Here is a 12,824-nt window from a genome sequence, read left to right as displayed (position 1 = left end):
TTATGCACGCTTATTTCTGATTCTTATTTCTCCATATTATCTTAACTCCATGCAGACTTAAAGTTTTCACCCAGGGTGGGAAGCAAAGTGCTGGTTTTGTTTCTTGTATCTATTTCGTTAAAGCTCAGTAGAGTATTCTGGCAGTCTTACGGTTTGTGAGTAAGAAAATGTAAATCAATACTAAATAATTTAGTGATACGGGCATCTTTAAGAGTGATATGGGGACATTTATTTAGGAAGCTTTCTCTTGTGAGGAAGAAATTTTAATACCATCACAAATACAAGTTAACAATACTAACAGTGAATATTCAACATTCCAGACTCAGATTTAAGATCACCTTCTCCAGAAAGCCTTTATGACTTCTCTGAAGAATTGAGTACTTGATTCTCTTATTACAGAAATTATTCTTTGAATATAAATTTTAAAAATACAAGGCATTCTACATTATATTTAGAAAAACAGGAAAGCAGCATATTTGTATGAGAATATGGCCTTTACTAGATATTTGTTAATAATTCACATTATATTGTAAATATGTATTCATTTGTTACTCCCTTTCTTTTATCAGATTAGAAGGAAAAGGAGATTATAATATTTGTCTCTGAACTGTCAAGACTGAACTCCAAGCCTCACATATTGTATGTGTTCAAAAACATTTATCACATGAATGGGTAAGAGAGTGACTGAATGTGTGAATAAATGCATGACAATTATTTGAGCAAGGCTGAACCTGAGTGTAATATATCACACTCTAACCTGTTTGGGATTGCAGCCATGAAATTAAAAGACTCTTACTCCTTGGAAGGAAAGTTATGACCAATCTAGATAGCATATTCAAAAGCAGAGACATTACTTTGCTGACTAATGTCCATCTAGTCAAGAGTATGGTTTTTCCAGTAGTCATGTATGGATGTGAGAGCTGGACTTTGAAGAAAGCTGAGCACTGAAGAATTGATGCTTTTGAACTGTGGTGATGGAGAAGACTCTTGGGAGTCCCTTGGACTGCAAGGAGATCCAACCAGTCCATTCTGAAAGAGATCAGCCTTGGGATTTCTATAGAGGGACTGATGCTAAAGCTGAAACTCCAGCACTTTGGCCACCTCATGCAAAGAGTTGACTCATTGGAAGACTCTGATGCTGGGAGGGATTGGGGGCAGGAGGAGAAGGGGACGACAGAGGATCAGATGGCTGGATGGCATCACCAACTCTATGAACGTGAGTTTGAGTGAACTCCGGGAGTTGATGATGGACAGGGAGGCCTGGCAATTCATGGGGTGGCAAACAGTTGGACATGACTGAGTGATTGAACTGAACGGAACTGAACTGAACCGAACCTGCTTTTCATTCATCCTGCTGCCTGCCAATTCAGTAAGATAATTTTATCCTTTTGTTTGAGTATTTTGATAATTGCTAAAACAAAGAAATGTGTATGTGTGTGTATGAATGTATTTGGGATTCTAAATACTTTTTGTAATGAATATAAAGTTGGTGCTTTTTTAGAACATATTTGAGTAGAAAAAAAATCTGAAGGTGTTTCCAAAACTCAGCCTCTGTCCACCAGTGCCTAATAGAAACACACAGATACAGTTTTGGGTGAAGCAGAAAAGAATAGCTTTATTTCTTTGCCAGGTACAGTGCGCTAATGCCCTCAAAGCTGTGTGTCTCACCCTGGAGTGGGTATCGAGGAGTCTTATAGTACTCAAGGAGCAGGACATGCTCAGTTTATGGACATTTTTTCTGATTGGTTGGTGATGAGGTAGTTTAGAGTCAGCATTATCAACCTTCTGATTCCAACCTGGGGTCCACATGCTTATGGGAAGCATACATTTAACTTCTCCCACCTCATAGTTGTTTCAGTATCTGCAAAACAGCTCAAAGGATTTGACTCAGAATATTATCCACAGTTCCTGAGGAACAGCTAAATGTCCTTGACTTATTTAATGGATAAAGTTTCATTACTTTGTCTTGCTCAACTGTTTTCCTTTCTTTCTGCATTTCATCACTTCTCTAATTATATTTATTCTTTGACTAAAGTTTTTCTACAGAAAAAAGGCAGGTAGAGAACATGGGTAGTAGCCTATTCTGGGAAGTTCTTATAAAGTCCTGCTTGGTTATGATGACATTGAAGTATAAAATGAGAAGGAGACGTTATTGTGTACAACAGGTCATAGATTAATTTGAGCAATGAGTATAAGCTGATGTCTTTTCGAGCTGGACAGGAAGCACTGCTAGGGCAACAGGGTTAGGGACTGTGAAGTAGATGGTCTCAAACTGATAATTTTACCTAATATAATGAAAGTACTTTAAGAACATCATTTTAACAACTTCATTGAAATATAATGGAATACAATATATTTGTACACACATAAAATATATAACTTTATGCTTTTAATATATGTATAATACCTGTGAAATCATCACCATCGTTGAGCTAATAAACATATCCATGTAAATTCCCAGAGTTTTCCTATGTTCCTTAGTAATTCCTCACCCCAGCCTCTATCCATGGGGCCAATCGTGTTTTCTAAGATATAGATTAATTTACATAAGTGGAATCATACAGTATATATTTTTCTTAGTATGACTCTTTTCATTTTGTATATTTTTGAATGTAAATTTTGTAACTAGTGACACAAGTGACAATAATCAATGAGCTAGATAGTTTTTATATATAGTTATCTAATTAATTTCATCTACAAAATTAAATTATTAAAATGGTCTTTAAAATGGTCCTTATGGAAATTGATTTATTTCTGACAAAGGCAATGATTCCATTTGCAGAGGCTAATTATGTTACTCAGGTAGTAACAGAGGAAGCAATGTATTATTGCACAACTGAAAGAAGATTACAACAAAATGATGATTAGTAATTCATTAGTTTTTAAAGGAAGAACATTTTCTCCATAGCATTTGTAATTTTCAGTTTCAGAAGTGGAAAAGAAGCACTCTAGCTTTAAAATCCTGTAAGAAGCATCAATTCTAAAAGTTTATGTTTGATGAGGCAGCTTCCTCAGTGGCTTTATACTTTGAAAGATCTCAAAATCCTCTGCAAACCCACACACTGGCTTCACATCCAATTTAAACAATACAACTATGAGAAAGACATAAGATTTTCTTTTTTAATCTCTTAATTGAAAGGAAGGCAATATATACCTTCAAGAGCTGATAGAGTTTTTAGAAAGCAATATTTTTGAGATACAGTCAGTCTATAATATTATAAAAATTTCAGGTATGCAAAATGTGATTACAAAATTTTAAAGGTTATATTCATTTATAGTATTATAAAATATTGGCTATATTCCTTGTGATGAACAATATAGCCTTGCAGTTTATTTATTTTATATATAACAGTTTGCATGTCTTAAACTTCTATTTCTATCTTACTGTTCCATGTTTTCCTCTCCCCACTGGTAGCGACTTGTTTGTTCTCTACATCTGTGAGTTTGTTTCTTTTTGTTATATTCAGTAGTTTGCTTTATTTTTTAGATTTCACATATAGGTGTTAACATTAAGTATTTGTCTTTCTCTGTTGGACTTATTTCACTAAGCATAACACCCTCCAGCTCCATCCATATTATTGCAAATGACAAAATGGCATTCTTTTCCATGGGTGAATGATACTCTGTGTGTGTGAGTGTGTGTGCGTGTACATCTTTATCCATTCATCTGTTTATGCACACTTAGATTACTTCCATATCATGGTTATTGTAAACAATACTTCTGTGAACACTGGTACACATGCATCTTTTCAAATAAGTGTTTTTGTTCTTTTGTTCTTTTTGTTTTGTCTTTTCAGATACATACTCAGGAGTGAAATTGCTGGATCACTTTGTAGTACTATTTTTAGTATTTTAAGGAAACTCCATACTGTTTTTCACATTAGTTGCTCCAATTTACATCCCCACAGTGTATAAAGAAGAATTTTCTGTTATCCACATTCTCACCAACCTCTGTTGATCATGATCATTTGAATGAAAGCCATTCTGACTGGTGTGAGGTGATATCTTGTAGTTTTTGTTTTTTTTTTTTTTTTTTACGTTTATTTTATGTTTATTTATTTATTTATTTTTTTTCTTACATGCGTTCCCAACATGAACCCCTCCCACCTCTCCCACAAATCTTCTGGTCATCCCATGCACCTGCCCAGCAAGCTGCACCTACGTCAGACATGGACTGGCGATTCAATTCTTACATGACAGTATATATGTTAGAATTCCCATTCTCCCAAATCGTCCCACCCTCTCCCTCTCCCTCTGAGTCCAAAAGTCCGTTATACACATCTGTGTCTTTTTTCCTGTCTTGCATACAGGGTCGTCATTGCCATCTTCCTAAATTCCATATATATGTGTTAGTATACTGTATTGGTGTTTTTCTTTCTGGCTTACTTCACTCTGTATAATTGCTCCAGTTTCATCCATCTCATCAGAACTGATTCAAATGAATTCTTTTTAACGGCTGAGTAATACTCCATTGTGTATATGTACCACAGCTTTCTTATCCATTCATCTGCTGATGGACATCTAGGTTGTTTCCATGTCCTGGCTATTATAAACAGTGCTGCGATGAACATTGGGGTACATGTGTCTCTTTCAATTCTGGTTTCCTCCGTGTGTATGCCCAGAAGTGGGATTGCTGGGTCATAAGGTAGTTCTATTTGCAATTTTTTAAGGAATCTCCACACTGTTCTCCATAGTGGCTGTACTAGTTTGCATTCCCACCAACAGTGTAGGAGGGTTCCCTTTTCTCCACACCCTCTCCAGCATTTATTGCTTGCAGATTTTGGATCGCAGCCATTCTGACTGGTGTGAAGTGGTACCTCATTGTGGTTTTGATTTGCATTTCTCTAATAATGAGTGATGTTGAGCATCTTTTCATGTGTTTGTTAGCCATCCGTATGTCTTCTTTGGAGAAATGTCTATCTTGTAGTTTTGATTTACATTTCTTTGACAATTAGCAATGTCGAGCATCTTTTTATGTGCCTATGTGTCTTCTGTGGGAAAAAAATGTCTATTCAGGTCTTACCCATGTCTTAATTGGGTTTTTGTTTTTTCTTACATTGATTTATCTAAGTTGTTTATATATTTTAGATATTAACCACTTAGTAGCCATAACACATGCAAATATTTCGCCCATTCAGTAGATTGTCTTTTCATTGTATCAGTGGTTTTCTTTGCTGAGTAAAACCTATATAGTGATATTTTAACAAAAGGAATGCATATGCCTTTCACATACTGCTAAGAGGAATCAGCCAGGGGATAAATATAATTCTATTTCAATGAAAGGACAGTCATTTTGACAAATTCCATTTTATAATTATTTTACTTTCTTCATTGTGATCAAAAAATAGTCTCATCTGTAACTGTAAGTTTGAAAGATAAACCAAACACACACAAGTTTCTGAGATTTGTACCTAGTACACTGTCAGTGAATGATATCTGTTTCCTATAAGTCTATCATCAAGACACTGCATGAGGTGCCATGAGTGATGAAACAACATTTAAGGCACAGTTCCTTCCTTCAAGAAAATAATTAATGCTGAGCTAGGAGTAAAACATACATATAATGGATAACTTGGATTTCATAGTGATGGAAAAGCATCTTGCAAAACCACAGAGAATTTAAGTGACCTGAGTGATCAGAGGAGAGAGCCTTTGGAAGTTGAATGGTCTTGAGATCCCCAAAGTGGAGAACTGTAGGTCAATTTTGAGGTGAGTAGGATTCAGGCAGGAAGAGTATTTGGGTCGGGGACAGGAGAAGGTTTCTGGATAGAGGAATAGGGATCACTAAAATGAACAAGACAAAATATAATCTCAGAGGATAGCAACATCACATGGGAATGAAGATGATGAATAAAAGAGTAGAACATGTCAAAGTGGATGAGGTTTGGAGAACCCAGAAGGGCCTATTGCCTGGGGCTAAGGATAGATGTGTTCATTGCATTCTTCAGATTATTCTATAATTTTCCTACACTCTCATCCTTCACTAAAGCATTGTTAAAGTCTCATTTGTAACAAGAGAAAAAACATTGATAGGAGTTGCAAGGATCAACTGAACCTGACCAGAACCCAGCCCACTGAGGTGTGGAGGGATTGGGATACTAACCTCTAGCAGTCATATAGAAAGCCCAAGAATACCCAATCTTTTGTTGGTCTGGCCAGTGCTCTAGGGATAGGTGGAACGGTTATTGTTGTCTAAGTACTTAAGTCTCAGAATGTAAGGAATACAGCTAAGACCACATAGCTAATAGGCCTAGCAACCAGACCACATGCTCTTGACTGTCATTCAAAGTTCTTTTCAGTAAACAGAGCAGCTATTGGATGCTTAACTTTTTTTGAAGATTGACAGAAGTTGAGTAGTAAATCTGGAATTCAATCACTATGAACTAATGTTGGTGACCTTTAGACAACAGAGTTCTGTAGTGTCTTTTAGAATTATATTATCTGTACATAACACTTGTTCATACTTCTTTTTTATGAATCCTAAAATGTTAATACTGTATTTGTTATACATTTTAAAAATAAATAAACTGAGAGTTTAACTTTTCTATTTTATTGTTTTCTTTGCTACTAACTTACAGAATCCTTTACTCTTCTGGTCAGTCACTGTAAAAGTACCAAGCATATCTAGTTCCACCGCAGATATACCATGATATGCATTTTTGTTGTGTCTCCGTAATATAGGGCAGTGCCTGTGTAGGAATACAGTCAGTAACATCTGAGGATAAATAAGAATGCATAAGTATTTGAACTCCATGATGAAAAAATTCTTCCAAATTCTGCAATCCTAGAGTCCTACAGAATTGTAAAGACTCATGATAGTAGTGTTCTAATCCTGATTTTTCCTCTTTCAGCAAAAATTAAGATGCTTGGGGCTGGTGCACTGAGATGACGCAGTGGGATTGTATGGGGAGGGAGGAGAGAGGGGTATTCAGGATGGGGAACACGTGTATACATGTGGTGGATTCATGCTGATGTACAGCAAAACCAATACAATACTGTAAAGTAATTAACCTCCAATTAAAATAAATAAATTATATTAAGAAAAAGAAACTAACAAACTGCAATGAACAAAAGGCATCAAATGTGACTGTTATGCTAATTATTTCTTGGCAAATGGTGTGTTAGGGACTTAGTAGCATGTTTTCTCAAAGAAACAAATGAGTTTCATAGTCCCTTTCTTCTCCATTACCTTGTGATATTTCTATTTCCTTTTGCTGATATCTCAGTGAATAAATTAAATACTGGACATCATTTTATCTCACTTCTGTGGATATAAACTTGTGGGTAAGCAATTATGATTTATTTGGATTAAACAGTAGGTTATACATGTTAGTTTTATCTGTGATTGACAAATACGCCACTTTGTTATGAGAAGTTCATTATTCCACCATGTTATTTTGGCTATTTTTTCTCTTCCTGTGTTATTTTTTTAATTATGAATGTATGATAATATTTCCAAGAGACTTGGAAAATACAAAACAAAGTTAAACATAGTTCTACTATATATTATAATTATTTTTAAGTAGATAAATTAAGATTTTTAGTTGGAATTTCAATATTAAACTCTCAAGAATTAATGCAATGAATATACAGAAAAGCAGAAGCATATAGTAGACCTTCAATATTATTAAGAATTTTACAATATTCACACAACAGTAAGATACAAATTCTATTCACACTCCAATAGATTATAAACTTGGAGACACTAGAATATATCCAGGGGCATAAAACCAGGTGCAGAAATTTCATGGCCTAAAGATATTAAAATCATACAGAGCCTGTTCTCTTGTCATTGTGGAATTATGTTAGAAATGAATATCAAAAGATACTTGAAAGTATCACATGTATTTTCCAGCGCAGTGTGACATTTACCAGGGAAGATATTTGACTTAGCCATTGAAAGCCTCAATAAAGTTAGAAGACTGAAAAAACACAGAGGGTGATTATGGAAAGTATTAATGAGAAATTAATATTAAAGATACTTTAAAAATACATTGTAAATTAAATGTCCATTTTTATTAATAAATGATGGATGTATCTAAGAAGCCATAACAAGGAAGATTAGGAAATATTTGTTAACAGAAAAAAAATGAAAAGGGAATTTACCAGAATTTGTTGCATGTAGCTGAAACTGCTCAATGCAGATAAATGTAATGTAGAATCTTGAATAAGTTATAAAAATAAATAATGGACACTAGCATAAAATTCTTTGAAATTTGAATAAAATCTAAATTTTATTTAATAATATTGTATCACATGTTAATTCCCTGTTTTGTTTTTCATACAACATAGTATTTCTTTACATCCTCAGAATTGGATTAGAAGTTTCAAACATCAGATTTTTTTTTAAATCAATAAGATAATAAACATTCTAGTCTTTTAGCCATAATATTAGATGCCAAACTAATCAAAGTTTGGAACTATATCAAAGTTTTGAATGAATATAAATTTGAAATCTATCTAGCATTCTATTCAAACTAAATCAAACAAGCAGAATCCAAAAGTCATCAAGTGGAATCAGAATTTCATACATTTTTTTATCTATGCAAAAATTGGTACGTTTTCTCAAATATGTATATTATATTTCATGTACTATATATATATATATTTATATTACACATACTATATATATATTTATATATATATATAAAATATGTGTGTGTGTACAAAAGCTTTTCTACTACACTCGATAAAGGCTTGAGAAAGAGCAATAACAACAAAAAAGAGACAGAGAAATTGGAGAACATAAGCTAAATGAAATGGGAGCACTGAATATGAAATAGAAAAAGTGAAACAAATCAGATAAAAGTAGTGAAATAAACCAGATAAAAGTAAAATATCTTCATATAGTCCAGTTGTTTTTAAACATGGATGCTCATAAGAAACACATCTGGAGCTTTGGATAAAAATAACAATATCTAGACATTTGCATTTTTCAAAAAAAATTCCAAGGTAATTCTGATATACTCTACCATGTTTTTTTAATGTCGAATTGACTATTCATTTAATGTGAAAGTGTCTGTGATGAATATCAAATATCCTTCCCAATGAGTAAATAAAATATCCATTCCTTTTTCTATAAAGTTCTCAGAAAATATTGTTTATCAATGAAGTAGAGAAGTTATGTTTTAGATTCTTCAGTTTGAATGCAAAGCAAATGTAGTTTGATTTTAGGGAGAAATTTAATAGATGTGGTACACACATCTGTGAAACTTGTGGACAATGATTAATTATCACTATTTCAAGCAAAAATTCAGTTTTTGTTGTTGTTGTTTTGTGGTGGTTTGTTTTACCTCTACAAATTCCTGGATTATATTGAGACAACGAAGCCTAAGTGCAGCTTTTGTTGCATGTCATATTTGCTGTCCATGTAGAGCCTCCATTTTGTCTTAGATTCACCCCATTAAGTACTAGTATTCTTGTGCTTTTGCTTCATTGGAGACACTATTCACTCTTTGGATATTTCTTCTCATTTAATGGCCAAGACATCAAAACAAATTAATTGTCCATCAATGGATGAATGGATAAAAGATGTGGTACATATATACAATAGAATATTATTCATACACAAAAAAGAATGAAATAGTATCATTTGCAGCAACATGGATGGAGCTAGAGATTATCACACTAAGTGAAGTAAGTCAAAGAAAGGCAAATATCATACAATATTACTTATTTGTGAAATCTTAAAAAAAAAAAAAAAAGATACAAGGAAACGCATTTACAAAACAGAAACAGACTCACAGACACAGAAAACAAGCTAATGGTTACCAAAGAGGAAAAGGTGGGGAAGAGAGATAAATTAGGAGCTTGGGATTAATATACACTCTACTAATATATAAAATAGGTAACTAACCAGGACCTCCAGTGTAACACAGGAAACTATACTCAATATCTTGTAATAATCTATAATGGAAAAAAATCTAAATACATGTATGCATATATATATATATATATATATGAATCAATATACTGTACCCACAAAACTAACACAACATTGTAAATACAGTGCACTTCAATAAAAGTAACCCCAATAAAATTTTTTTAAAAAATGAATCTTCAAAGCATACATACATACCTACTATAAGTCACCAGATTTTTTTCTGCTCCTCTGTATGAGATGCCAGCCTGAGCTATGGAGCTGCAGAGGTGGAAGGCCTGGAGTCTGCCCTGAGGCAGGGGGTGTACAGGTAAGCAATTATGGAACAATGGGAGTCACCTGGGAGAGTTGGGTGGAGCTCAACAGAGAAGTCTGGAGAAGGCAATGGCAACCCACTCCAGTGCACTTGCCTGGAAAATGCCATGGACGGAGGAGCCTGGTAGGCTGCAGTCCATGGGGTTGCGAAGAGTTGGACACGACTGAGCGACTTCACTCTCACTTTTCACTTTCGTGCATTGGAGAAGGAAATACCAACCCACTTCAGTTTTCTTGTCCCCCGAAGGGCTGCCGTCTATGGGATAGCACAGAGTCAGACACGACTGAAGCGACAGCAGCAGCAGCAGCAACAGAGAAGTCTGGGTTCAGAGACATGCGGAAAGACAGACTTTCCTGATGAGTGGGGAAGTTGGTTAGACAGGCTTGTGAGAAAAGGAGAGGTAATCAGAAGATTCTTGTACAAAGGACATGATGTCTTAGCTGAGTTTCAAATTATAATAAGCATAGCCAAGAAGTCATGTCAAGTAGAGACTATATAGAGTATGACAAAACTTCCAAAGGTACTTTGCTTAATTGGAAAACTAGTCTAGAGACTGTTAGAGTACCACATGTGCATCAGTGAGAAGCAGATGAGACATGGGAGCTTGGTGAGGGATACAAGTCAACACAGCCAACTTTTGAATTCTCTGTCTTCATAGTAATATGTTAGCTGTTCAGTCGTGCCTGACTCTTTGCAACCCCATGGACTTCAGCCCACCAGGCTCCTCCATCCATGGGATTTTCCAGGCAAGGATGTTGGAGTGTGTTGCCATTTCCTTCTCCAGGAAATCTTCCCGACCCAGAGATAGAACTCGAGTCTCCTGCACATCAGGCAGATTCTTTATTGCCTGAGCTATGAGAGAAACTGTCTTCATAAGCCTCTGAGGTTCTCCTGTGAGAAAAGTAGGAATGAAGAAGAAAGAGTGAGATGGTAGGGAAACAGAATGGAAATCTGATCTCTTGGAGCAGAGGAATCAGAAAAAGACTGTAGGAGAAAGGATACTTTTTAATCTGCACCCAGAAGCTTTCAGTATGTTCATACTGGGTCCAATTTTTTACTTATTTTGAATTTTTAAAATTGAAATAGATAGTTTACAATGTTGTATTTGATTCAAGTGTACAGTAAAGTGATTCAGTTATATGTACATATATATATATATATATTTCAGATTTCCTTGATAGGTTATTTCAAAATATTGAGTATAGTTCCTTGATACAGTAGTTCCTTTTGTTTATCAGTTTTATACATAGTAATATGCATATATTAATCCCAAACTCCTTATTTATCCCCTCCACTCCCTTTTCCCTTTGGTAACCATAAGCTTGTTTTCTCTACCTGTGAAGCTGTTTACGTTTTACAAATAAAATAATTTGCATATTTTTTTTTTTAGATTCCACATATAAGTGATATCATATGATGTTCATCTTTTTCTGTCTGACTTCATTTAGTATGTTAAGGCCCATTCATGTTGCTGCAAATGACATTTTGTGGCTGAGTAGCATTCCATTGTATTGGAATACAAATATACCATTTTTAAAAATCTATCATCTCTTGATGGACATTTAGGGTGATTCCATATCTTGGCTATCAATTTTTACTCCTAATTTTATTGAGAAGAATAAAACTTACAGGGGAGGCTGGGACCACATGGCTAAGTACTCCAGAGTGATTGTCTCTGAGAGCCTTGTCTTCCTTGGCCTTCTGATCTTCTGTGGATCCATTATGCTAACCCTGTGTCTAGAGACAGTTTTCTCCTGCTCAGTTCTGAGCTCCTGAAGATCAGGGTTCATCACTTCAGCTGCTAGTACCCAGCCCTCACACACAGAAGTTTTTCAGAAAATGCACAAAAGAAAGGACAGCAAGGATTTGGAAACTGATTGAGAAAGCAATCTTCCCTACACAGGTGTTTTTCTGACACTGTAATAGACACAACTGGACTGGTTACAAGGCAGCAGTGAGGCAAAAAGCATGGATGAGACATAACAGAGAGAAACAAACAATTTTAAAAACTGAAGCAAGGCAGAGTGGATAACCATTTGACAACTGGAATAATATATGTGGAAAATGAGGAGGAGGAAATATTTCTATGGGATATGGAATGAGCAGAATATATAGTAGAATTAAGAGAGACAAATAGAGGCAGGTGAATTTCCTTGCAGGGGTGAAGGGGAAGAAATACATGGAGATCTAGAGGCAGAGCCAAGAATCTACCCCCTCAACCCCTGCAAAGACTGCAACAGAAAGGTCAACTTCTAAAATCCACATTTCCCTGGGATTTGAATAATCTGGAGCTCTGTGGTCCGTCTTTGGCGGGGGTTGTGGGGGAACGTTAGAATGATCCTGTCAGCTGAGTGAAGTATTTTGCTAACTGGAGCCACTGCCCCGCACTTCTTTGTCCTGCCTGGAGCAGTCATGGTCGTGGTCGCTAAGCCCTATTCTTATGGTGGCAATAGTTAACTTAGAGGCAGAATATTCGAGTTCTTTCTCTGGTTTCTCTATCTACTGTAGGTATGAATAAAGCTTTATAAGATAACATCATAAATCCTGTGATGAAATTTTAAAATATTTGTTCTTCACAGGCATTAAATATGCTGACGAAATATGAGCAGAAGCTCTAAAGAAAAACTG

Source organism: Capra hircus, chromosome 2 (genome assembly GCF_001704415.2).
Source record: "Capra hircus breed San Clemente chromosome 2, ASM170441v1, whole genome shotgun sequence".
NCBI lineage: Eukaryota > Metazoa > Chordata > Mammalia > Artiodactyla > Bovidae > Capra > Capra hircus.
This window is presented reverse-complemented; position numbering follows the sequence as displayed.